This window comes from Parambassis ranga, chromosome 10, assembly GCF_900634625.1.
Source record: "Parambassis ranga chromosome 10, fParRan2.1, whole genome shotgun sequence".
NCBI classification, from domain to species: Eukaryota; Metazoa; Chordata; class Actinopteri; family Ambassidae; genus Parambassis; species Parambassis ranga.
In genome coordinates, this window is record NC_041031.1 from 23292440 (window position 1) to 23318410 (window position 25971).

At 46.3% G+C, this 25971-nt stretch overlaps 2 long non-coding RNA genes across 2 annotated transcripts; both read right to left on the reverse strand.

Moving 5' to 3' along the window:
* Positions 1-961: 961 nt before the first annotated feature.
* Positions 962-12783, reverse strand: LOC114442847 (uncharacterized). Its single transcript, XR_003671384.1, has 5 exons — positions 12681-12783; positions 12237-12322; positions 7725-7788; positions 7331-7450; positions 962-1075 (listed from the first exon to the last, which is right to left on the reverse strand). It is a non-coding gene; the product is annotated as an uncharacterized LOC114442847 (long non-coding RNA).
* Positions 12784-13872: 1089 nt separating this feature from the next.
* LOC114442848 (uncharacterized) lies at positions 13873-24251 on the reverse strand. Its single transcript, XR_003671385.1, has 3 exons — positions 24125-24251; positions 14228-14311; positions 13873-14160 (listed from the first exon to the last, which is right to left on the reverse strand). It is a non-coding gene; the product is annotated as an uncharacterized LOC114442848 (long non-coding RNA).
* Between the last annotated feature and the right edge of the window lie 1720 nt (positions 24252-25971).

The following is a 25971-nucleotide window of genomic DNA, read 5'->3' on the forward strand; positions in this document are numbered from 1 at the left end:
TCACACTAATCTCATACCGGTGTGCATCATCCAATAGTTTGAGCATGAGTCAACACCACAGCGTACAGCGCTCAGATGTAGCTGTGATCGCAGATGTTGGTTTAGTGAGTCACTCCATGGCTTCACGGTAACTTCCTTGTAGCAGTTTGTAAAAATACATGACTGAAAGGTTCATAAACAATGACTAAGACACTGAGTCAGTGACTCACATACAGCTCTGTCCCTGACTACTACGTGGAATAAAATACATACGCATCAAGATTAGGATTAGGATTAGGAGTACCGCCATTTGTCCCACAATGGAGAAATCGCATCGTTGCGACAGCAGAGATCAGCGAGATAATACGTAGGATACAGTAACAGAGATAAAGGGACGCTGCAGTATGAAGTAAACCACCAATAAAAAGATGTCAATACGCGTCATCGCCTAGAAATCCAGAACTGATCAGCTCTATATTAAAACCGTGCCTTCCCTCTAAAGCTGTTGTTGTGATTTGTGATACAGAACAGAACAAAAGTTGTGATTTGATTTACAGTATGTTCTGATCAGAGCCAAGCCACTGCAAAATAATGCACTACATGAAAACATACGTGGTTCTGCACACTGCGTATTGTTTGTATCATGTGGAAAAAAAATAACTGAAAACACTTTTATAGTTACGAGATTAAACCAGGAAGTGCTCTGGTACAGTAACAGAACTGTTGAACTGTTGTAAATGGATAATGTGGATACATGCACCAAAATAAGCACTGTAACACACACCGGTCTTACTCTTTTCCAATTGGTTATTGGTTATATAATAATAATAATAATAATAATAATAATAATAATAATAATAATAATAATAATAATAATAATAATATATTTATCAGCTGTGTATGCATGTAGTGTGATATTTGTTGTCATATTTAGTGTTTTTATTCTCTGTGTATATGTATGTTGTATTAAAGGTGTCTTAAACTGACCTGACTGAAGTGCTTGTCCTTTGTGAAAAACCTGGACCTGGACGTGGACCTGGACAGCTGGGCAGACAGACGGCTCCCTCAGTAATCATCCAAGTCACCCTCAGAAGCACTGCGAGGTCAAATAAAGATGAATTAATTAAACACCGAGTTATTTGTAAGCTAAAGGTAAAGTGTACAGACATGATTAACTCCAGTTAACTGGTGATTAGCATTCATGCTAGCGTAACATCGGAAATGCCATTGACATGTTAGCGCGTTAGCATCGCGATTGTTTTTAAGTTTTATTTCAAACGTAATCTCCGCCGTCTCAGGTTATTCTTGCAGATAAACTTCTCACAGAGGTCCGTGTTACTTACACATGCTGGGTCCTCTGGGGTTTGACAGAAGAAAAAACTAAAAACTACACGGAATGTATGTATGATGGCCTGTGGAGATTGACAGCCCTCAAGTGGACACTCGTGGAACTGCAGGTTTTTTTGTGGTGGTTGTGATTTGGTCGATTAATTCATGGTAAAATATTAATTGAGCCAGCAGCTATATCAAAGTCATGTCATCATATTACCAAACAGACTGTAAGACCAATGACAATCATGCGTTTCCTCATGTCATAATTTTAATTGATATCATATTATATCATATCATATTATGTAAATTAGGTGGTGATTGTTTTAACATCCCTGGAGCCCGGAGGGGTGGAGCAGCTTCCTCCTCCTGCCTCAGCTCAGGCACGTCCATATATCAGTTTTAAATACACTGCTGTTAATATCTAAAGCAGACCCTGGCCTGCGTCAGCCATGACACCATGAAATACTGTATATTGGCTAACACTGTATATTGAGCTAACCCCGCTTTGATCATCAACTTGACTGGCAGTTTATGGCAGCATGAAATTAAAAGGATCGTGTTTTATTGCAGCTGAACTCCACGCTCCAGCCCGTGAGCTCATCTCCAGCGTAGGAGCGACGCGCTCGGTGATGTCAGAGCGGACCGCGCTCGGCCGCCCGCAGCCATGATAAACACGCCGGCGGGGGATATATTGCAAGAATCAGCGATCCGAGAGTTGAGAAATTAGCCTGTCTTTTTCCTTCACTGTTATTGATCACCTGACTTCCTTATACATTTCCACATAACAGGCAGCGCTGACTTAATTAGTCAAAAGACAGGCTGGGTAATTACATGTCACTTTAACAATGTGTTTTATTGCCTACAAGCTCCGTGGTACCAAGCGGATCTAATGGTGGATTTAATGCAAAGTGGATGGAGAGGGAGAGAGGAGGGCTGGTTCTATTCAGAGACAAAGAACACAGTGTGTGGACCATGGTGTCATATACAGCTGCACACTTTACTGTATGTTGTGTTGTGTTAGGAGTGAACCTGCTCTTGTTTACACCTCCTTCCAGGCCCCCTCACTGCCGGCTTTACAGTCTTAACGGGCACTTCCTACTCCTCGCTATAAGCTGCCACTTTGCTTCCTCTGTACTGTAAGCTAAAGAGAAAAGCTGGCCGAGCCCTCCTCGCCTGTGGAACAGTCTTCCATTTGGACCTTGTCAAAGTCACTCAGGTCTCTACTTCCTGCAGGTTTGTTCCAAATCCCGGCGCTGCCTTCACACGCCGGGGATGAAATGAAATGTTTTGCATTGAAGGTGTTGATCAGCAGTGAACAGGACTCTGGTCTTTATTGATTAGTTCTCTCGTGTAACGCCTGTACAGAGGTGAACTCACTGCATAATGATGGGTGACAGTGTGAACTCTCTGCCAGCATGGGGACTCAAAGGGTGGATGCATCACATCCATAGCTTCATGTACAGTCTATGAATGAAACAGTCAATATTTCCCTGGAGTCATGACGTGGACTGAAAGTCTCATCAGATCTATGAACATCTGACTCTGTCAAATCCTGAAATATTTGTGTATTCATGATCAGATCTGGCTCCGATATTTGGATCAGCTGCTGCCAGTTGCTTTGTGGGTTCGTCCCTGTGTCGCCTCCATGAGCTGCTTGTCAGAGCCCTGCTAGATGTCAGTGGGTGGAGCCAGATCAATGGGGCGGACTGCAACAAATAAGGGCCCGGCACAGTGCTTTACATCCACATGTGGGTTAGGGTGGGTCTGGGGCTTTAATGCTGAGTGAGGGCCTCCTCAGCCCGCTGGCAGCTCACACAGTACACACTGTGCAGACCTACAGTACAGAACTTTATTTTCAGGTCTAGTGGAGATCCCAAAGTTTCCACAACACGTCAAAACTGTCAGGCCGAGTGTGGAGGAGACGTGTCTGAGTTTGATGGGATATAAAAGCCTGGAGCAGAGGCCAGGGTCTGAATGAAGACTCCATGAAGAGTCTGAGGAGGAGGCGTCAGTATGCTGCACATGTGTCAGTAAAGCTGCTAAATAAAAGAGGAAATCAGACCCGTCGGTGCACGGAGTGTTATTAAACCCCAACATTTATTTACCTGATCTAATGGCCGTCCATTCAATAGCTGTGGGAGCTGTTGGTCAATATGATGTCAACAGCAATGCCAGAAATGTTCTAAACAGCCACTTAACACCCTGTTTGAACAAATTGCTTAATTTTCTCTGGAAACAACCAAAGACCTGCTGCTGCAATAAACAGACTGGAACCAGAATCAATAGAAGAAAACGCAATGGCTGCACACACAGAAAGTAGTCGCACGAAGGTCGGGTTAGAGAGGAGGGCTGTGACACTGCTGCAGTCTGCCAGAGGTGGCGCCGCTGCGCTCTTTAACATGTCCTGAGACGGGCTTCAGACTACACAGACTACTGTGTGAGCACTTACTGAAGTTTGGCCCCAGCAAAGGCAGACATGCTGCTGTCAGGGATTAATTACACAACGAGAAAAATGAACGATAAGAGGTGGAAAACATTCACATCCACATAAAAATAATGAAACATCTGAGTCCCTCCTCAGCCCTCTGTGCTGGGCGAGTGTCGCTGAAGCCTGTTTCATTTTGATAAGGAGCCGCCCAGCAGCTGATATCAGACAGGAAGTGAACAGTGATATCCACGGCGCTCCTGCCAACACGCCGCACAGCGAGCCGGCCGCTGGCTCCGCCACAGAGCAGACCGATTCTTTTCTCGAACAGTGTCATGCAAACACTACAGCACTCATTAACAAATGAAACAGAGAAATCTGAAGATGAAGGGGGAGCCCACATGACAATCAGCCTCTGATCCGTGTCGCAGCCCCGCCCCTCTTCCCCTCTGACAGCCGTTGATTGGATTGCCCTTGATTTTTTTTTTTTTTCATGTCAGATCTGTATTTCTGGGGCAAGACCGGGAGGAATTAGGTTTAAAAAGGACTCACTCCATATTCAAAAACTCATTTTATCATCACTTTCTTCACAGCCTGCAGACAGAGGGCTTCCAGAGCTGCGGTCTTGGTTTGACGAGCCGCTCCATTTATTCGGAGGGCCAGCTGTCAGTCCCGTCAGTGTCAGGAAGTTTTAAATGAGCTCTTCGACCTGGACGCCGGTTTTGGAGACGGATTAGACTCCATATTTTAACTACAGAGCCATCAGCGGCTGCTCGTGTCACAGACGCGGCGGAGGGTAAAAGCCACCACCAAACGTTTCTTTTTTTATGCTGATGGAACGAATTGATTCAGTTTACATACATTAACATACATTATGGGGCCTAAAGTGGCCGCGTCGGAGGAGCGGGTCATTCCAGGAGACAAAAGTTAACCGCACTTCTTTTTGAATAATGCTCCTGAAAAAAAAAACAACATTCTTTCTTGTTGAAGGCTTCAGCCATGTTTTTTTTATACCAGGTGGGCGAACAAAGGCCCGAACAACATAACTCATGTTGTTTATTGGATTTAATTATATGAGTCTAAAGGAGCAGACGGTCCGGCCTTGAGGAGTCTGATGGAAATCTGAGGGACATGTTCTCAGAAAGAAAAGGACGAGTGCTCACCAGAGAACACATGATGGAGTCCGCACAGCACAATACAGCCAAGAGCGCTGAAGTGTCCAGCCACAATCATGAGCCGAACAAAGACACGCAAATCCATACACAATCTGCTACTGCTGCACAATGAGGCGATCCAGGGCCCGACTAACAACAGCACAACAATGAGCATATATGTAAACAACAACAAGAGCAGGAAGACGGAGCAAACATGTCGAGAGTGGGACAAAAATAACTTAGAACTCATGGAGGCTCACAAAGGACTTTGACAGACGTACAACAAACACACAAGATAACACACAAAAAAGATAAATCAATAACAATAACATCATTATAATAATGATAATAATTAAATAAATAAGGAAACTAATTATATATAATAAATCAAAAACCTTTTTAAATCAATACAAGTTTTTTTAAAGTAAATAAAGATGAATAAAAATCAAATCATCAAAATATCATCAAATAAAATCATTAAAAGTTAAATCCACCAGAACATGACTGAAAATGGACTGAATGATGACACACACACTCACACACAGACACACACAGACAGACACACACACACACACACTCACACAGAGACACACACACACACTCACACACACAGACAGACACACACACGCAGTAAATATTGAAGTGGAATTGTATCCACAATCCTGGATCAGCTCTCATTTTACACGTCAGTGTCTATCTCTGTCTCTGTGTGTGTGTGTCTCTGTCTGTCTGTGTGAGTGTGTGTGAGTGTGTGTGTGTGTGTCTCTGTGTGTGTGTGTGTGTCTCTGTGTGTGTGTGTGTGGTCGTTGTCTATCACCCTTCCAATTGCATCTCTCATCTCTCCTTTCATCCTGAGCGTGTTTGATTCCTCGTCCCTCTCAGGACTCTCGGGGTCGGCGGCCCTCTCGCCCCCTTCGCCTCAGAAACTCGACCCGGTCTCTAAACGCCCGCCCGCCCCTCTCCTTACATCCATTAGCAGGTCCCGTGGGAGGGATCACGACCCTTGCTCTGGACAGGTAATGTAGAGAAAGTGAGTGAGGGGACTGGAGACGGAGCTCGGGTCCGGCTCACCTGTCGGCAGGTGGACTGCGGGGCAGAGGACATTCTAGACCTCCGTTATCTAATCTGTTGTCTCCTAATGAGTCACTGAGACGACTGTCCCCTCTGTGCGGCCCGAGGAGGGGCTGTTGAAGTCTTTGTGTCTCCGGGACTAATTACATCGTGGTCGTTTAGTGCGGGACAAGGATCAGCTTCAGGTGGGAGAAGTGATCCGGTGTGGGGGAAAGTGTCCTGGTGGCCACGAAGGCGGGGTGAGGGAGGCTCCGGTTACCCGTGAATCCCCCTGAAAACAGAGCCCACCTTGTTCTGGTCTACAAGTGGGTGTAGAGGGGCGGAGGGTGGGGGTCGTTTGATCCGGCACATTCCTCCCCTCTCAGCCGGCTTCTCAGGAGGATTAAACGGAGGAACGTCGAGCGTCTTACGGGTCTAAAGCGGCGGCAGATCGCTCGGTGCGTCACTGGAGATCGGATGGCGCGGCCTCCAGACAATCGCTGCTCTCAGGACTTAATTTTCTCCTTTTACGTCTCAAGTGAGAAGAAAAGCTTCTGGAGAGGAAGGAACACCGAATATAAAGATGTCTGACTGAACGTCTTCATTAAAAATGTGTTTGAAGACGAAGAAGAATGGACGATTCAGTGATGAAGAGCAGCGGTGCATTCTGGGTGACTTGTGTTAGAGCTACCTTGACACATAAGTTTCTCTGTTCTGATCATGAGGAGCCGAAGAGAAATAATCCATACAGCCTTTGTGGCCTGTGTGAAGGCACAATGTGCTCGCTTCTTGTTGGCAGCTGAGAGCTGGTTGAGAGATTTCAGATCTCAGATTCGACCTTTGTCATCTTCATTTCTTCATTTTACTGTCATCTGTATGACAGTAAAATCTGACACCGTGTCTCCAAATAACATGAACACTGGGCCAAAGCCTGAGCCCTGTGGCACTCCACATGCTCTTGCTCTTTTTCAGATATTATTTTTCTTCCATTTTTGTTATTTGCACATCATCATCATATTGTTTTGATGAAGATGAGATTGTGCCTTGTGCGTTTTATGTGCTCTTGATTGATACATTTTTTTGTATCTTGTGACATTAACTTACTTCATTTCCCCCCTGGATTAATAAAGTAATTCTTAATCTTAATTATCAGAGGAATTAACACACAATCAATATAATATATATATTATATATATATAATATAAAAACGTCATGATGATGTTAAAACATCTTCATTTGCTGCTTATGGACCAGAATGTGTTTAGTTTGAGCATTAGTAGATGAAATCATCATCCTAACATTTAGAGTGAGATTTGAAGAAATGTCCTCCAACATGTTGCTGCCAAAGAGCGTAACACCGAGAAATTGAATCAAATTGATAAACACATACGTGTTAATGTTGTAGAGGCGGTGCAGCAGCTGGCGGATCAACACCTTCGCCACCGGCGTGCTCTTCATTTCCACGTCTGTCATCACCGCTTTACACGAAACAGATTTCAGCTCCGACGTGCTGTTTGTGAGAGAGAGAGACGTCGACTTGAAAGCAGTTTAAATAATGAAAAGACTCCGACTGCAGTTTGTAAAAACATAAACTTTAATTAAGTGGCGGAAAGCGGTGATTTAAGAGGAAGGTGCCCTTGTCTTCAGTTTCCTGAACTATGAAAGCACAATGTTTTGATTATTCTGTTTTACATAAAAATGTTTTCAACTTTCAGGCATAAGTGGCACACACACACACACACACACACACACACACACACACACACACACACACACACACTAACCTATTAGGCTTCTTCCTGCCTGTTCTCCCTGGTGTACGCAGCCAGGACTCTGCCTCCTCGTCTCCTGTGGGAGGGAAAATGAATAATTAATCGGTGTAAAGTAGAAGGAAATTATACAACATTATGCCATAGTGTGTCCACTCTAATGGCATGTGGCCCATTTTAATGGCTGGACCAACCCACAAAGTGCTGCCCCCACCATCCTGCGCCCCCACCTCTCCCCCACTCCCCACCGAAGTGGCTGTAAACCTGCCGGAGGCCCCAGGCGAGCCATATGCCAGATTTATGGTTCACATTTGTTTCTGCCCGCCGCAGCAGAAAGTGGCGGGAGCTCCGGCCGCGATACAGTTAGTCTCCCAAACAAGCTGTCTGCTGCGGGGGGAGCACGAAGCAGCGCGGTAAATATGGATTCTCCCAGGCTGCTCTGCTGCATGCATACAGAACCCCGCCCCCCCACACACAACCAGATTCCTCCCCAAAGCCCCTCAAACTCCCGGCTCTCCGGTCCTGGATGCGCTTTCCTCTTTTTCACTGAAGAATGATGGACTGTTGTTTCAGTGTTTGTGTGTTTGTCCTACCTGGGGCCCAGCTTTGCTCCACCTGGATCCACTTCCAGCCCATTAAGCCTTTCAACCATTTTTCAAACACAACTTTATGTCTCTATGTGCAAAAAATAAGAAAAAAAATGATCACAACTCTGCAGTGCAGCGTCCCCCCCCCCCAGCACACCGGTCTGCCTCGACCTCCCGCTCCACTCTCCACTTGTAAAGAAAACACTGCAGGCCTCCACCAGCTGAGGCAGTAACTCGCCTTTTTCTGCCCTTTTCCTCAGGTTCCAGTCCCAGGTCTCCACCCACTTGCTTACTTGAGAACACAATGGGAGCTGCTGCTCTTTATGTGGTGTTGTTAGATACCTGTTGCCAGCTCTGACCCTTACACTCCTGTTATACCACAAAGTGGTCTAGTGAGGCCCCCTGTAGTCTGCCTGCCCTCAGACCAACAGTAAAAGCAGCAGAAGCACCAGGTTATCAGGGTTCATGGATTTGGACATGGAACAGATTTTATATATTCACGGTCTCATCTGAAGAGCTGCACTCTGTGCTTCATGGACGGCACTGAGGCCGCACCGTGGTCCATGAATGGTGGATGGTCTCATCTCTGGTTAAACTTCCTGTTATGGCGATACACAGCTCCTGTTGCCTAGCAACCTGGAGGTGGCGTTTAGATTCCGAAGTTTCCTCTGGCTGTCAGGTTGTTGCCAGCATGCAGTGAATCCTGGGACATGCTGGACTGTGAAGGGTTCTGCTGATGCAGCCTTCATCACCAGGAAGAAGACGGACAGAGAAGTCCAAATCTGAGTCTTGTCTGTGTGAACGCAGAAAATCAACCCCACTCAGGTCACCTCATTGAGCCCATAAAACAAATCTGTTTCGTGCCCATGTGACATGAATGAAAACAAATCAATATTATTAAAGTTCAAACTGACACATAAGTCATTCAGTCAGATCGTTACGTCCACTGGGGTGTCATCACATATCCAGTCAGAAAAATGAGGACTAGCTCCATCATTATCTGAAGTAGCCGCCCACAGGAAGACTCCTGTCTGTGTGACAGGATCAGAAGCTGCACAAGAGGCGAGAGAGTGAACTTTGACTTGAAGTCAACTGTAGTTTCAAAGGTTGAGCATGAACCTGAGAGGAAATCCTGGAGGCCTGGATGCACAGGCCTGAGCCTCCACATGCTGAGTGGAGCAGCAGGCGGAGTGTTCGGCGCTGGTCTCAGCTCAGGTCTGCTCTCTGTTCCTCTTCATTCCTCGTCAAGTGGCAGATCTGCTCGGTCATGAACGAGTTCATTACAGTGAGGATGAAAGCAGAGAGGTGGGGAGGACGTGAGTGAGTGATTACATGCATCCCACCTTCCTCTCCTGTTCTCCGTGATTAAGATGCATCTGCTGCGCCCCGGCTGCTTTGTGCATTCATCAACATCAGTTTAATGAAGTGATCAGAGGCTGAGATCAGACACAGCCCAGAAATATTACTCCATTAGCCTTTCTCTGCAAAACAGGAAACACTGACCCGAGGCATTAGGCTTGTTTTCTCTCTCAAAACCCTGAAGATGAATATGAAGTATAACTGATTACCCTTCCAGCCTCTCCAAACACACACCTTCTTTTCTGAATAAAAGGACCATCTTTCATCCCTGCACTTCAAACAGGAGGAGCCGAGCACACCCCACCCACCGCCGCACCACCAGCAGCCTCAGCGAGCGGCCCGGCCTCTCTCTCTCTGCGATGATGTTAATAAACTGTCAGCATGTGGCACTTTGTAATTGGGTTTGTGCCTTGTTTAACAAAGAGCGATTGGATAGTTAGAAGGGAGAGCAGCAATCTATCCGCCTCTCCCGTGAAATGAGCCGAGCGTCTCAGCCATGAATGTGTTATCCCAGAGGAGCGGCGCCTGAGATGTGTCTGTTATCCCTGGTAAATAAACCGAGGCGCTGAGAAACAACTCCCTCCTCCTCCTCCTCCTCCTCCACCCCCTCCTCCGACTCCTGACATCATAAAGTCTCTGTAATGCTGTCATAAACATGACACGTCGCACACAGTAACCGTTTGCACCGCTTCATTCGGAACAAATGAGCCTGCGGCGCTTATTTATGACGTCTCCTGATTTAGTGGTGCCGCTAAACCCGCAAACAGCGAACTGGAACTGCAGGTGGTGTTCAGCACACTGCAGGAAGCACAGATCATTCACTTCAAAGGAAGTGAAGACACTCATTACAAGAAGCTGTACTGTGGCATGCTAACACTGACCAAGTGCGTCATTTCAGTCTACCTGCATTAAACCAGGGCAGCCCAGGCCCATAGGTTTAACCAGAGTATGAATGCAGGCAGCCTGTAATCATCCATAAGGGGCTGAAGACTGACTGCTGAGAGATCCAGGAGTGATGTGGAGTTTGATAGCACAGCAGACCAGGTCTGGTGAGCTGTGTCCACCATGTGGGTGCCGGACTCCAGCAGGGCTCTGCCCTGTTTCTGGTTCTGTTCTGTTTCATGGACAGGGTTGGCATGGTGACAGGGAGGTCACATCCCCGCATGTTGTAGGTGATGCTGTCCTAACAGGGAAATGGTGGGAGGGCCTATAGTGCTCACTTCTACAGTTTACGGTGTGATGATGTGGCCATGGTTTGGGGACCAGCAGCTCCAAATCTTGGGCCACGCTCCCTCCAGGCTCTGACCAGCCGAGTGTCTCAGAGCAGTCGCTGCTCCTCCATGTTTGCCATCATGCTGACAAATTATTAACACAAACACACAAAAAAGAAGCCAGAACCCTAAAACCCTGCAGGAGGATCTCACCGCCTTCACCATCAGTGCTGCTGTAGCTTGACAAAGACTATTCAGATGTCCCATCATTGCACATGATAATACAAGTCCACAAAGGTCAGGTCATGTGAGGAATACCTTCCAACATATTCAACATGGGGTCACAGAGTGTTCACCAGTCCACATTAAATCTCACCAAACTATCACCGCAGGGCCTTTAGCACTTAAGAAGCAGCCCTGTTTGGGGTTTGAGTGCTGCATCGTGCTTTAAAGCTGTGACCATCACAGTCTGTGTGACTCCCCCTCTGGCCACTTCCTGCTGTGATAAAGCCGTCAGCCACCGGCTCCTGCCTCACCCCCCGCCGGTGGAGACACAACTTGGTGAGGGGTGATAGGAGACGGTTGGCAGGCATGTGACAGCAGAGAGTTTCCTGCTGAACCCTGAAGCGCTGACGCCTCCTTATCGCCGCTCCCCCCGCCTCCCCTGAATCTGCACTTTTTCACCATTTACACGCCAAGAATACACTCTGTGGGCGAGAATATAAAACGCCACCTTCAGACTTTTTGTATGCAAGTTAGGAGCTTTAACCTGATGCCTGCTGGGTGAGGCAGAGCCGAGCTGGTGTCAGGGCAGTGTCAGCCGGAGCAGGAGGGATGCCAGCAGGAAGAGGAAGAGGAGGAGGAGGGGGGGGAGGAGGAGGGGGAGGAGTCTGACAGCTGTCAGTGATAGTTTCCTGTACAGAACGTAGGTGACAGCCAGCAGAGCCGACCGGTCTGCAGCGCTGACAGCCGCCAGTTTCTCTGAGGAAGGAACGAAAGGGAGAGATTCTGCTGCCAGACTCGACAAGACTCGCAGCGGCGGCCTCAACAGCCTCAGTGAAGGCGCTCTGCAGTCTGAAGGCGGAGGATGCCGCGGAGGCCCAGACGTGACAGAAGACGGAAACCGTGATAAGACCCGTCCTCAAAGTTTCACTCAACACGCAGTCCTAACTCCCCGACTGAAGAGTCAGGCCAGCGCTGCAGCTCATGTTTGAGTGAAGTAATCTGATTACTGCAGATTCAGAGTCAGTCAGGAGTCTGGTACTTCAGCGTGACTCATCGGGAGCTCCAACAGACAGGTGTGTTTGTCCCCAAAGCTTTCAGAGCATCACACAGGAATATTAATGTTCATCAGAGGATGAAGAGCTCACAAAATCATTTCCAGTCTGACGCAGCACTCCAGACAGCCCGTTCCGACGCTCCCAGGACCAAGCCACCTGCAGCCTGCCGCCACCGCCTGTCAGCAATAACAGTACAAGTTGTTAAAAGTCTGACCATCACTCAGCTGCTCTGATACAGAATCCATCCACAATAAATAAAAAAAAAGGACACACGACAACACAAAAACTGCAGATGGCTGTCATTATTTAAACAATTCACAATACATTTAAAATAAAATATTAATTAACAAATAGATCAAAGTAAATAAAAAAATTGAATAAAAATTACATTAAAAATACAAAAAAAGAGAAAATGCTTTAAATAAATAAAGAATAAAGCCAGATATTAAATATTATTTACTTATATCAATCAAAATGAATAAGCACAAAATGAATGTGTTTTGGGGGGGGGGGGGGGGGGGGGGGGGTCTAGACCTGGTGGTGATGTCGAGGAGCTGGATGAAGGGGAGGGCCAGAGGCTGACCTGGCCTGGGCTTCTGACTGGTGGTGCCTGAGGTGGAGGAGGAGGGCTGAGGGTTCCACCTGAAAAGAACGCTGACAGCAGAGAGGACGTGTTTTAATGTTACGCTCCAATGTGATTGGCTGCATGAGCAAGGATGTGGTCACTGATTGGACGAGGAGGTGCTTCTATCAATCAGCTGACTAGAGCGATAAAATTAACAATAATGTTTAATAATGTTTTCCAGCTGAAGAAAAAGGATAAAATACAAGCAAACCCAGAGGCTGATGGTGACGCACACCTGGAGGGGGCGTGGCCAGCCTGCAAACAGGTGGGCGGCTGTCTGCGCGTAGCTATGAGTTGGAATTCTTTTCTAGCATTAACACCTAACATGCTTAAATAAGTCCTCAGCGCTTTTTAAACAAGCGAACACGTTTTAAACTGCAGCAAATAAAAACACTGTGTTTGGATGAAGTCCACCAACGTCTATTGACTCTGTCAACAACAATTTCTGAATTTTTACTTCACAATTAGTGGGATACATACAGAGAAGCATCAAATCACGACTCGCAGGAGAAACTTTGGACGCACATCAAAGGCGTTCTGGGAAAATTGTCTGTTTTCCACAGAAATACAAACTTATCTTAATTAAAACATTTTTTTTAAAGTGGAACCTTGAGACCCCGCAGCCGCATCCCTCCGTACACTCCCAGGTTGGGCCCCGGGCCATCGTTTGGCAGCGGCTCCTCGGGGCACGGTGGCTCCTCCAGCAGCAGGACGGACGTGGAGCTCATCCAGCTCCATCACTGCACTAATCCACCATTCTTCCACTGAATGGAGCATTACCATAAACGCTTGGCAGCAGGAGGAGGCATTGTATTCCAGAAAATCTGTGAGCCTCTCGATTGCGCATTGTTGAAATTCACCTGTTGCCTGGGAGATGAGAATGGGCCGCTCCCCGCGGCCGGCTCCATTATGTAATGTACTGGACTTTGGGTGCTTAAAGCTCGGCCCCAGAGGCTCGTCCAGTCAGCCGGGGCGTCTCCAAACCACAAAGAGGAGCAGTGCCAGAGAACACGGGGCCGCCGCGCGCCGGGCTGCGTGCTGTAATTGAATTGTTGTCGCCTGTGGACGGCTCACAAATGACCGAGCTTTGCTGTCGTTTCAATTGTCTCACTTGGGTTTGGATTCTGCTGCTGAGAGAGATGACATCACAAGTTTCTCTCACATCCAACACCTCCACCTCCACCCGCTGTCTGATGGATGATTATCGTCTCCTGCTGAGCACATTCCTGCTCCCTGAGGATTTACATTTTAATGATTCTGACGCTCTGAAGTCATCGGCCTTGTGTTTGTGGTCTGTGGATCCTTCGAGCTGCAGACTGTAATACTTTCCCCTCCCTCCAATGATCAGGGGGCGTGGCTTAAATTCAAGCTTCTCTGATCTAAAATTGACTGATTGACAGATTAATCACAATTATTATTGATCAACTGAATATCCAAAGAAATGTCATGGACAAACCTTCCAGATGACGTCAGCCAAAGATCTCTGAAAGGCCATGTGGGAGGGTTCGACGGTCGCCATGTTGGCCACGTCTGACTCCACCTAAAGTCCAAGTACAGACAAAGAGGTGGAGCATGAGTCACCTATACTGTCATAACACACATTGGGAGCCCCCGGAGGCCACACAGGGAACTGCACTTTACTTGGAACTTTGCCGCTCCATCGGGTTGTTTTGGCAAACGTGTAGCTCATGACAGTCTTCTGTTCGTCATAAGAACATTTATGTTCATCTTAAAAGAGCAGAAATTGAAAAACATGATTAGCATACTAAAAGCTAACTAGCCTAGCTTAGCAGAGTCCGGCTAAGCGTTGCTTCTGGAGCTTCTGACATGTTGCATTGTGAAATGACTTTGTATAATTACTCAGGCCATATGCAAAGACGTTTTTCCACAGTATACACTTGAGTTCATAATGAGTATTGATGAGTGAATAATTCGAGACGCAGGAAGTACAACACAGAGGACGGCCTGTTGTTTGTTGCCTCGGCTAATGGCTGCACTGCTGAATAATTACAGTCCAAGCCCGCATCGCTAATGGATGCGTGACACATGCATGTGTACACACACACACACAATTACAAAAAAAGGCAAGACCTAAATGTGATGTCTGTTGTGCACACACACAATTACAATAAGACAGGGCATAAATGAGCTTTAACTCACACACACACACACACACACACACACACACACGCACACACACACACACACACATTTAGATGCAGACAAACACATCTCAATAAAAGGGGGGTCTAAATGAGATTCGCCTCTCTCCCTCTCTCTCTCACACACACTCTCTCTTCCTGTTGCTGAGTGAAGTGTCAGGTTAAGCAGAATGAATGGACTCGCTCTGAAAACACAAATTGCAAAGTAAACAGATTAGAGTGAAAACAGACTCCTCCACCCCTCCACCCCCTCACACCACTCCATCTCTCCATCATCCATCCTCACTTTCCACTTTGTCTCTCGGCCCGAGCGTACAGTCACAGCGGCGGCTCCATTTCTGTTTATTTCAGTGGAATCGCTGCCATCTGTGGATTCACTTTCAAAGTGCTTTTCGCCTGAAGAGATGCAGCGCGGTCGGCGGTACAAATGTCTGTTTAATAAGATGTTATCCGAGGGAGGAGATGGAAGGAAATGTGACCACCCTGTGCTTTTAATGTCAGGTTCAGAGCTGGGGTGTGATGAGCAATGACCATAACTGTGCTATCTGGGAATGAAGAAATGCACATCTAATAGCACAGGGTGAATAATTGAGCACCTCTTGAATCATTTCTGCTTCTTACTTCTTGTTTCTGGGACATTAAATGCTGGTTAACTTTAAAAAAACAAAAAAGAAACAGTAGCTTCCTTGTTAGCGACAATCATAGCCTGTAGCTAACACTGCCAAGCTATAAGTCATCACACATGCTGCTGTACAGGAAGCAGAAACATGGAGGCCAACCATTGACAGTACACACTATGGACAGAGCTTCCATGATGTCACTGTTTGTTTCTGAAGAGCCGTTTTGAGGCTTGGTGGGACGCTCTGACCGCCGCCATGTTGGCAGCGTCACAGTCCGCCAAAACTCCAAATACGGACAAAGAGGGGGAGCACGAGTGGAGTTTAGGGGGGCGGGCGATACAGCAACCACCTGTAACACCCATAATTATGCATAATTATAAGTCTGAATACAATTAACACCCCCCGTACAATCTACACTAGAAGAGAACTTATCATTTGAGACCAGAATGGTTTTTTGTACCAGGCTGTAAACATTTTAACATGGGAGTCTATGGGAAATGACTCGCTGCTGGAGCCAGCCCCTAGAGGCTGCAGCGTGAACTACAGGTTCTGACACTTCCACATGGGCTTCAGGTCTGAGCCCTAAAGGCTGCTGCTCGAGGCCAACAGACGTGGTGGCTGGCTGTCCATGTACGTTTGACCTGTGCAGAGTGTAGTGTCACCACAATCCAGGAAAAAGAGTCTTTGTTTACATGTTTGTTCCTGGTAACTGGCTCCTCCCACCTGATGACATCATCCTGGGCAGCTTGTGACTGTGTGTGTGTCACACACACTCTGCTGGTAAACACACGCTCACAACACGCACAGAGTTCAATCAATATGCAATTTCCCCTCTGTGTATAAAAGATGGACCTACTTGCAGGCCGTCCGGCAGCTTTTGAGTAACGGCGGCTCTACATGAAGTGCTGCTATAATTCTCTTAACTGCGCCGCTCGGCCCCTAAATTGTGATAAAAAGGATTTCATCTTGCGGGCAGATGCAGACACGGCCGGCGCTGATTTATCCCCGACTTCCTGTTTCGTCTCCTCCGCAGCAGAAAACCATGAAAGGATTATTTGATGGAGGGTGTAACAGAGAGATAGCTGCCGTTCTCCCCTGATGGTTCTCCGTGGAACAAATGTGTGCCCCCTCGCAGCTCATCTTAGGGTTTGAAGTTAGGGTTCGATGGCACCAGTGAGACTCGGTCCCTCTCCTGTTCTCATTAGTCTCAAAGTGGAGGCAAAGAAGAGCTCCGAATGCAAATGACTTTCATAGTTTTAAGGCTTTTCTCTTTTTGAATATGCATTTATGAACCGAATCTGAATAATGGATTTATAACTCATGCAACAGTTTTTATACAGGCCTCCTCCTGCTTGGTGCTTCTGGCACCAGCAGGAGGCCCAGGTGTCTCTGGTTCCAGGAGGGGTCTTGGTTCTTTTTGTTTACACAGGCCTGTCTGGATCTTCATCCCTGTTTGCATCAGGAGAGCCTGCCAGGATCAGACTCCTGATCCCGGGCACGGCCAGCTGGACCCCCTGGACTGTGCCTTCCAGCTGGCCTGGGGACGGCTGGAGATGCTCCAGGAGGAGCTGAAGACATGAAGGCCTGTTCCACAGAAGCAGTTCAAGATCTCAGACCTGTCTGGTGCAAAAGCAGCGTTCAGTTAAAAAGCGTGATGCTCACGAGATGAAACAGATTTTAACACAGTTGCAGGATAATTAAAACAACTGAAAAGAACTTCAATGGTTAAATGTATGACTGAAAACGCAGTTCTAACAGAAAGATAGTAAAAGTTCTGAACCTATGAGGACCGCTGTCACCTCACTGTCAGACTCTACCAGACAGCTCTTTGTCCCTTTTTAATATCACATCTTTAATATTTAACCCTCGAACCTTCAGTGGAGCTGTTTGACTGTCAGATGAACTGGCTGCTGTTTGTGGACTTCTTTATGAGCTTTTCGTATTCAGGGAGTCTTCGTCTCTGACGCTCAGCAGGACTCTCTCCGCCTCTGGTCGCTCTGCTGTCCATGCAGAAACAGATGAAACGCACCTTGTAATAACGCTGCAACCTTTTTAACTGGCGGGGATGAAATGAGCGGTGCTGACCCGTCCTCAGGAAAACAATCATGTGTTTTTTTCACTGTGCTGATGTTTGAACAGCCTCGTCTTGGCCTGAACTCCCCTTGAACCTCTCAGGTTATATATATTTCATGCGGGGGCCCGGCCAGGCCTGCATGTTTCCCAGAGTTTCACAGGTACAGTAGACAACAGGACGCTCGCCTGGAGCAGTGGACGTGTGGAGGAGCTGTAATCTGAACACCGGCTGCCACAGGAATCAAAGGGAACCTGAGGGGGAAGAAACAAGGTGAAGGACGCAGCAGAGCAGATCTACCTCACCGTAAAAAACAAGAAAGAGAACTAAGAAACGTTCTTTGAAAGCAGAGAATGCTGTCAAAACACAGGCCAGTCAAACAGCTGCTTTGTCAACAGCTATTGTAGAGCAGAGTGTCTTCCTGTCGAAACATCAGTCAGAGCAGCGAGGATAAACTCCGGCGTGACGCGCACTCGCTGCCGCCTGCTCTGGCAGCCTGCTTTCTTCACTTCAGTCTGGTCCTCTTCACCATCACACAGACGCTTATTACATCAACACTGAGGCAGAAAACCTTGAGCTCTCCTCTCTTATCGTCAGCTGGTGGGGGAGCTTGTTGCTGTTTCACAGCGGTGCAAGGTCTCACTGAAGAAACAGTACAAAAGCAGAATGGAGCGGCTGTTTGGGTGGTTGGAGCTCAGAAGCTCCACGCTGGTACTGAACAAAGAGCACGACAGGTACAGGAGCTGCAACATGTGATCGTTTCATTTATTTTAAAACAAAAACTGGTCTATCATTTACCGGTCAGTCTACGTCACTACTCTCACCTATGGTCATGAGCTTTGGGTAATAACTGAAAGAATGAGATCGCGAATACAAGCGGCCAAAATGCTGTCTGGGCCCTTCACATCGCTGGAGGAAGTGTCCGGTGAGAGGGAAGTGGGCTTTCCTGCTGCCCCCGCAACCCGGCCCCGGATAACCGGTGGATGGATGGATGGATGGATGGACAGGTATCACCATCAATCATCAATAATGTTCTTGACGTGCTTTGTGTTTCTTCCACTCTGTCACCTACAGAGAGCGGTTAGGGTCATAACTAACATGCCTCTGTGCATATAAATGGAGCCATTAAAAAGAATTTTACAGCCTTAACACTTGTTATTTATATAAAAGCTTATTGCTTCAAAGAATAACAGAGACATGAGGTCACAGGGTCTTTGACCTTTGACCTCTGACATCACCCTGGAGCTTACGTGCACACTTTGCAGAAATGACATTGAGATTTTGCATCAAAAGGAGCAGACAGAGCATAACAACCACTGAGAGTGTTATGCTGATCTGCTGGTTGAAACCTGCTGCACTGGTCTTTATTAACCCTCTCAGCCTGTTAAAAGCTCTTTTCCTGTAACCTATTGTCACCATGAGATTGCTTCACTGACTTCACTGAGGTCACTAAACTCCACCAGCATAATGAGCAGCACTCTAACACGACCTGTGTCACTTACAGACAGACTGAATTGCCTGTAATGGACCCAACTACAAGCTGACGCTGGTGTTTTCCTTTGAGACGGAGTCAGATGTTAACAGTCAGTCAGGTCGACAGACAGCAGCTCCGTTCTGACGGATGTTACAATCCTTCACCTCCTCTCAAACTGGCCGACCTTCAGCTGAACATCCCGCTGTTCACGTCCCTGCAGTGATCCGAGGAGGACTGACGGCAGCAGGAAGAGTGGTGATGTTCAGTGCAGCTCTGCAGACTGAACTCAACAGCAGAAAGAAGATTTTTTAATTCTCTTTGAGGAGGGTCTGAACCTGCTGTGCTTGCTGTGTCTGGAGGCTTCATGTTGACGACAAGTTTAAAGTACATTCACACTGAGCTCCAGTCATTGGAGGTCAGGGCTCTAGACTAACTTTTTGCACTGGTGCGCCTAACTTTTTTTCTTAGGTGCACCGCATCTTAACACCCACCCGCACACTTAACACCGCGGTTTGTTCATAATCACTGTCCATATATTTTTGTACACATCAGTCCATTTTTATATGAACAGGCTTAATAATCACATATCATCCTAAAATGAATTTGGACCTTGTATAATGAACAGTTATATAAAAATATTTTAATGCTGATAGTACTCATTAAAATTATGGACAAACTAGCCAACCGGTCTGCCTGTCAGAAATCCATCATGAAGATTCAAAGTTCATACAGCACTCTTCAGTTCCCTGTTTGCTTTCTCTCTGTATTTTCTGGCTGTCGCTCCTCACTTATCTATCTGGCAATGGGAAATAAAAATTATTTAAATTATATACACCTTTATTTATTTAATAGTTGTGATTGAGATATATATTTAGTTTTCTTCAACACGTTTTTAATGCAGCTACAGTATCTCTTCTCTCATCTTCCTCACCTCTCTTCCTCTCTGCCTCTGTCTCCTCTCTTTCTAAAGCTGAGCTCCAGCTGACACTTTTCATTCTGTCTGTTACAGTTTTAGCTGTATGCAGACATCATCCTGGCAGACAATGGTCCACTATAGCAGGATAATAACAATACTTTTTAAATGGGCGTTCATCATGTAACCATGTTCTATAACTCCTTAAACCAGCTGACAGTCTGTCTGTGCTGTCAGTCAGAGTGACTCAGCCTTCATGGATGAACCACACAGGTCAGATAACACTGTCCTCAGACCTGTTGTTCAGTCTGTTATGATGCTACGAGCACGTCACGCCCCCTCCCTGAACATGACCGGCTCGCGGGGTCCCGCCCTTCACCGTCTCTGATTGGTTTAGACCACGATATGAGCCTGATGTGTGTCTGTTGTTGGACCACAGGGAGACTTTTAACAGTCGCGGAGAATGTATCTCCCTCTAACAGCTGGTTGCACCGGTGCGACCTCGGATATTTTTTGGTTGCACCATTGAGAAGTTAGGTGCGACCAAACTCTAGAGCCCTGGAGGTCTATTTTTCATCACAGGTTTTACTCCGATACAAATAACCAGCAGTACTTCCTGTGGCCACAAGATGGAGTTGCGTACACCTGATTTTCAGGCATCTAGCTACTTCCTGTTACCACTAGGAGGCACCGTGATGTTACTCACTGTTAGACTGTTAGAGTGTGGACCTCGTCAGGCTGGGACAGCCACTTCCTGTTTCAGAGCGAGACATCAGACTTTGACCGGCCGCCATGACATTTTTGCACAGGGCTCTAGACTAACTTTTTGCACTGGTTGCACCGGTGCACCTAACCTTTTTTCTTGGGTGCACCGGCACAAAAGTTAGGTGCACCGCATCACACATCACACAGCAGTTTGTTTTTTAATTGCTGTCCATATATTTTATCAATCAGGCCTTAACTTGACACCTATCCATCATAATGAAGATTCGAAGTTACAGCACTCTTCAGTTCCCTGTTTGCTTTCTCTCTGTATTTTCTGGCAGTCGCTCCTCACTTATCTATCTGGCAATGGGAATTAAAAATGATTAAAATCATATACACCTTTATTTATTTAATAGTTGTGATTGAGATATATATTTTGTTTTCTTCAACACATTTCTAATGCAGCTACAGTATCTCTTCTCTCATCTTCCTCACCTCTTCCTCTCTTCCTCTCTGTCTCCTCTCTGTCTAAAGCTGAGCTGCAGCTGACAGACTTTTCATTCTGTTACAGTTTTAGCTGTATGCAGACATCATACTGGCAGACAATGCTCTACTATAGCAGGATAATAACAATACTGTTTAAATGGGCGTTCATCATGTAACCATATAACTTCTTAAACCAGCTGACTGCTGTCAGTCAGTGACTCAGCCTTCATGGATGAACCTCACAGGTCAGATGATACTGTCCATCAGACCTGTTGTTCAGTCTGTTATAATGCTACGAGCACGTCACGCCCCCTCCCTGAACATGACCGGCTCGTTATCATCCATCATTCAGGTCAACAGCAAATTAGCAAAACCCGCATAGTAGCAACAAATCCTGCTCCTCCGCTGCATGTTCACTTAAACTGCGGTTTCTGCAGCGAAACGTCTTTAAACCCTGTCTGTGTGTGTGCGCGCTGCGCGCTGCAGTGAGAGGGCCGTATGAGTTCTGCACACACGTTTTAAAAAGTCCGGGCCGAAACGAACTTTGTTCATATCTCTCTGTTCTCGTGGAGTATGGAACAAGCTTTATCACACAGCATCAGCTCTGCGCAGCATATGTCCGTGTTCTTCTTCTGGATTTTCGGTCTCTGCTGACCGCAGCAGACACGTTTTCAAAGACACACACACGGAGGTCCCGCCCTTCACCGTCTCTGATTGGTTTAGACCACAATATGGGCCCGATGTGTGTCTGTTGCTAGAGACTTTTGAGAGTCGCGGAGAACGTATCTTCCTCTTACAGCTGGTCGTACCAGTGCGACCTCTGATATTTTTTGGTTGCACCTTTGAGAAATTAGGTCGCATGTGCGCCCAAAATGGTCGCACTCTAGAGCCCTGATGCACATTCAGTCGTCAAACATTTGTCAAAGACCAGACATCAGCTTTCACCAGATGTGATATGTGTTTGAGGTTTCAAGTTCTCCCAGCTCTCAACTACAACTTCTGATGGCACCGTGCTGCTGTCGCCATGGCGACTGAGGAAAACTCACTTTTCCTGCTGCCACTAGGTGGTGCTGTGACTGTTAGTGTTCACCCCTTTGCCTCGTCCACAGTGAAGACTATTAACAAAGCAGCATCATCATCATTTTTAACACAACCTGAAGCGGATGTAGTTAACACACATCTCCACACACAAGTAGAGAACACCTACAGGAATATAAAACTTCACATTTCATGACATCACTTCCTGTTTTGTTGGGACAGCTCCACAGCCACACAAAAACACTCAGTATAACTATTGCTTTTAATATATCACCTTGGTGAGTTGTATACTGAATTCCCTGCATGCAGCTGATTCTAGGGGGCGCCACTGAGCCATTTGTGGTTGGCCCCTAACATAAAAACATTATGTTATGATGAGCTCCAACATGAAAAGCTGCAGGATGTGACGATCAGGAAGCCGTTCCAACATATCCTGAGCAGTGGAGCAGGCTTCATTGTTCATGGTAATAAGGGATTCATCTGCCTCACAATGGGCCTGGCTCTGAATATATCTACATGTACATGTGTGAAAAGGTTTTTTCTGTAGGCGCCCTGCTGCTGTCTGTAGGGCCCTGGCATATACAGTACTTTCCTTATGCCACTGGCCAGCTCTGCATAAATCCATGCAGTGAAATAAATAATGTCTGTGTGAGTCGACTGAAATTCAAATGTTGGATCCCCTGAACTGTCTCTGTAAAGTTCCCTCCGTGGATCAGATCAGACCTCTGTTTGTCCTTTCCCAGCCGTCCGCTAAAATGTCAGCCAGGCCAGATTGGATTGCTTTTATTTAAACCATAAAATTTATGTTTTCCACTTTCACTTCAATCACTCCAGCAGACATGCTGCAGCTTTTTTTTCCCTTTAGCATCAGGTGGACACTTTCTGTCAAAAGAAGTCCTCGGCCTTGAGCCAGAGAGTCAGTGGAAACAACAGCATCTGATTGGCTGACAGCCGACGTGCTTATCCATGCTCATGAAGGCAGGAAAACACAAACCCCCCCCCCACACACACACTCTGACAGGCTTAACGGTGATATGGGGGAATGTGTTATCTGCTGACTTCCAAATTCATAAATCTTGGAGATCAGATGAAATTGAGGCGGCTTGAAAAGCTTGAAGAGGAGATTGACACGTCTGAGAGGCTCTGGGGGCGTGCCGCTGCAAACTGCATGCTAATGTGCCATCATGCATGCGTTCGTATGTCTGTGTGTGTGTGTGTGTTCATATGCATTATGTTTCCTACAACCTACGTATGCATGCATATGTATGAGTGTTAACCCTCCGTTTCCACAGACACTCCACAGGCACAGTGAAAACAAAATGTGATTCAACAACAAACACCTTGATGTGAATGATTTGCACACAATGATTTCTCTTGTCCTTGTCTGTCAGTAAAAACAGATGAAAAATCTGAAGTGTGCTGATAAAACTTTGTGAAAGTTTGTTTTTCTTTTTGGCTACTTTTGATCACACAAAGCAACAAAAACTATATAGGCAAAAGTATGTGGACAGGACGATGAGGTCAGGACAGACAAGTTCTTCCACACAAACTGTGAAGATCATTTCTCTGAGCTTTCTCTGTGCAGACAGACACACAAAGTGATCATCTCAATCCTCATGATCTGCTCTGAAGCTGCAACAAAGATCAATGAATGGAAGTTTGACTGTTAGTGTCAGGAAGCACGGGGAATTGGACCCCAGAAGCAGCACACACAATGGTTCACCCAAAGATTGGCATCCACAAAGCAAGGTCGGTACACGAAAGGCAGTCCAAACAGGCAACAGTACAGAGAGCTTGACTAGAGCAGTAACGAAGTCCAGGCAGGGATTCAGCAACAGGGAAAACAGTCATGGCAAAGGTACAAGAAAGGGCAAGGCAACTCACCAAACAGTCAAACGAGGTCCAAACCGAGGCGCGCTGAATCCAAAAACCAGTCCAAACCAGGGAATCGGTCCACAAAGGCAAAGGTACCAGCGAGGAGCACATCCAGGGCGGTCCCTTAGAGTTAGTCTGGAAACAGAAATATTTTCACTGGTCTGTCCATCAAATGTCAGAATAAACTGATTGATTAATCATGGACAATCAATCAATAATGCAAACAATCACCAGCTGCAGATCTAGCAGACTGCAGCGTTAACCTTTACCATTTACCTTTTTGATACTTTGCTGTTCTCGTATTACATGGCCTTGTGACAGAATATAAAGAACAAAAGGGGACCCAACATGGACCCCTGTGGAACTCCACAGGTCTAATACCTCAGTGGAAACATGGTACTTCCTGCCGTACAGACAGGACTACAGATAGTTCCAGAGTCTTCCTGTTTACAAAAGAGGAAGAGTTAGCAACTTGCTTCACTGGTTTAATTGCAGGAAGAAGTCTCAGAAAAAAGATGAATAAGACTTGATGGATAAAAACAATAAACCCTGGACCCTGTATCTGGAGCTGGCTGTCTGTGTGTCATTTCAGGGACGTTGCCATGTTGGGTGAGGATTGAGTCGGAGATGGAGTGAGAGAAGTGAGCTGTCTCTGCCTCCAGATAAACACACACACACACACTTCTCTAATTCATTTTCCTTCCTCTGATTTATCTTGTTTTCCTCCGTCTTGTCTGCTCATGCCCAGATAAAATCCCCTAAATTGCATCACCCTCCCCCCTTCTTCTTCTTCTGCCTCTGTTTTCAGGACACACTGCAGTGCAACACGAAAAATAATAATACATCTGGTATCTCTTAGATTTGAGTTATAACACCATTTATACAGCAGACAACGTGTTTGATGTAATTATTTGTTGTGTCTGTGCTGAGGCGACCAGAGACGACACAAATATCGCCGAGCCGCCTCGCACTCTGCCGGCAGCACGACTTACTCACAGAGAGTCGCCGCTTCTCTAAAGTTTCTGGAGTTATTTCTACAAACAACACCAGTGTGATGCTCCTGCAGGTCTGATGACAGATGAAGAAGAAGAACATGAGCAACGCCTCTGCTCTGCAGTCAGGCTGAAATGACGTCATCTTAATAGTGCATCAACAGAAATATATAAAACTGCTCATACCGCCAAAAACAGATCATTTCATCGTCTGTCGCCCTGCTGTTGTTGCAGCTAGCCGTCGCTCACATGGTTAAATGAGGCCCCGGGGTCTTTGAGCAGGTCCCGTCATCATCATCATCATCTGTCTCCATGATGGTCACGTCACCGCTGACTGCCTCTCATATCCGTCACCGACAGCTCTGTTTTAAAAAGACATCCCTCATCTCATCAGTCTGCATCTCCTTTAATGTAACCTCCACCTCCCTTTATTTATCAGACCATGTCAGAGACCATCGCAGATGGAGCAGCAGCTGCACCGGTAAAGAGAAGATATGGAGGTCATTTTACATTTTTGGAGACAAAACAGAAATTAAGGTTTGAAAATATCAAATTATTTTTTTTTTTACTGAAACTTACAAATTTATTGTCAGAAAACATTGTTTCATCAGAACCTGCACCTCCCTCGTTTTGCACATTTGTACTTTGTTTCTCTAGGATTTACAAAATCATGTCAGATCAAGTTTTTCTTCTAAATTTTGGTATTTTTGTCTCTGGAATGTGCAAATTTCAAATATATCAAAGGTTCTTGCTCGTAAATATTTGAGTGGATTTCTCTTTGAATCAGGACTTTGGCTCTGAAGGCTGAGCATGTCGAGTCATTTACTCCTGAAACTCGCCCGTGTGGCAGATTTGAAGCAATTA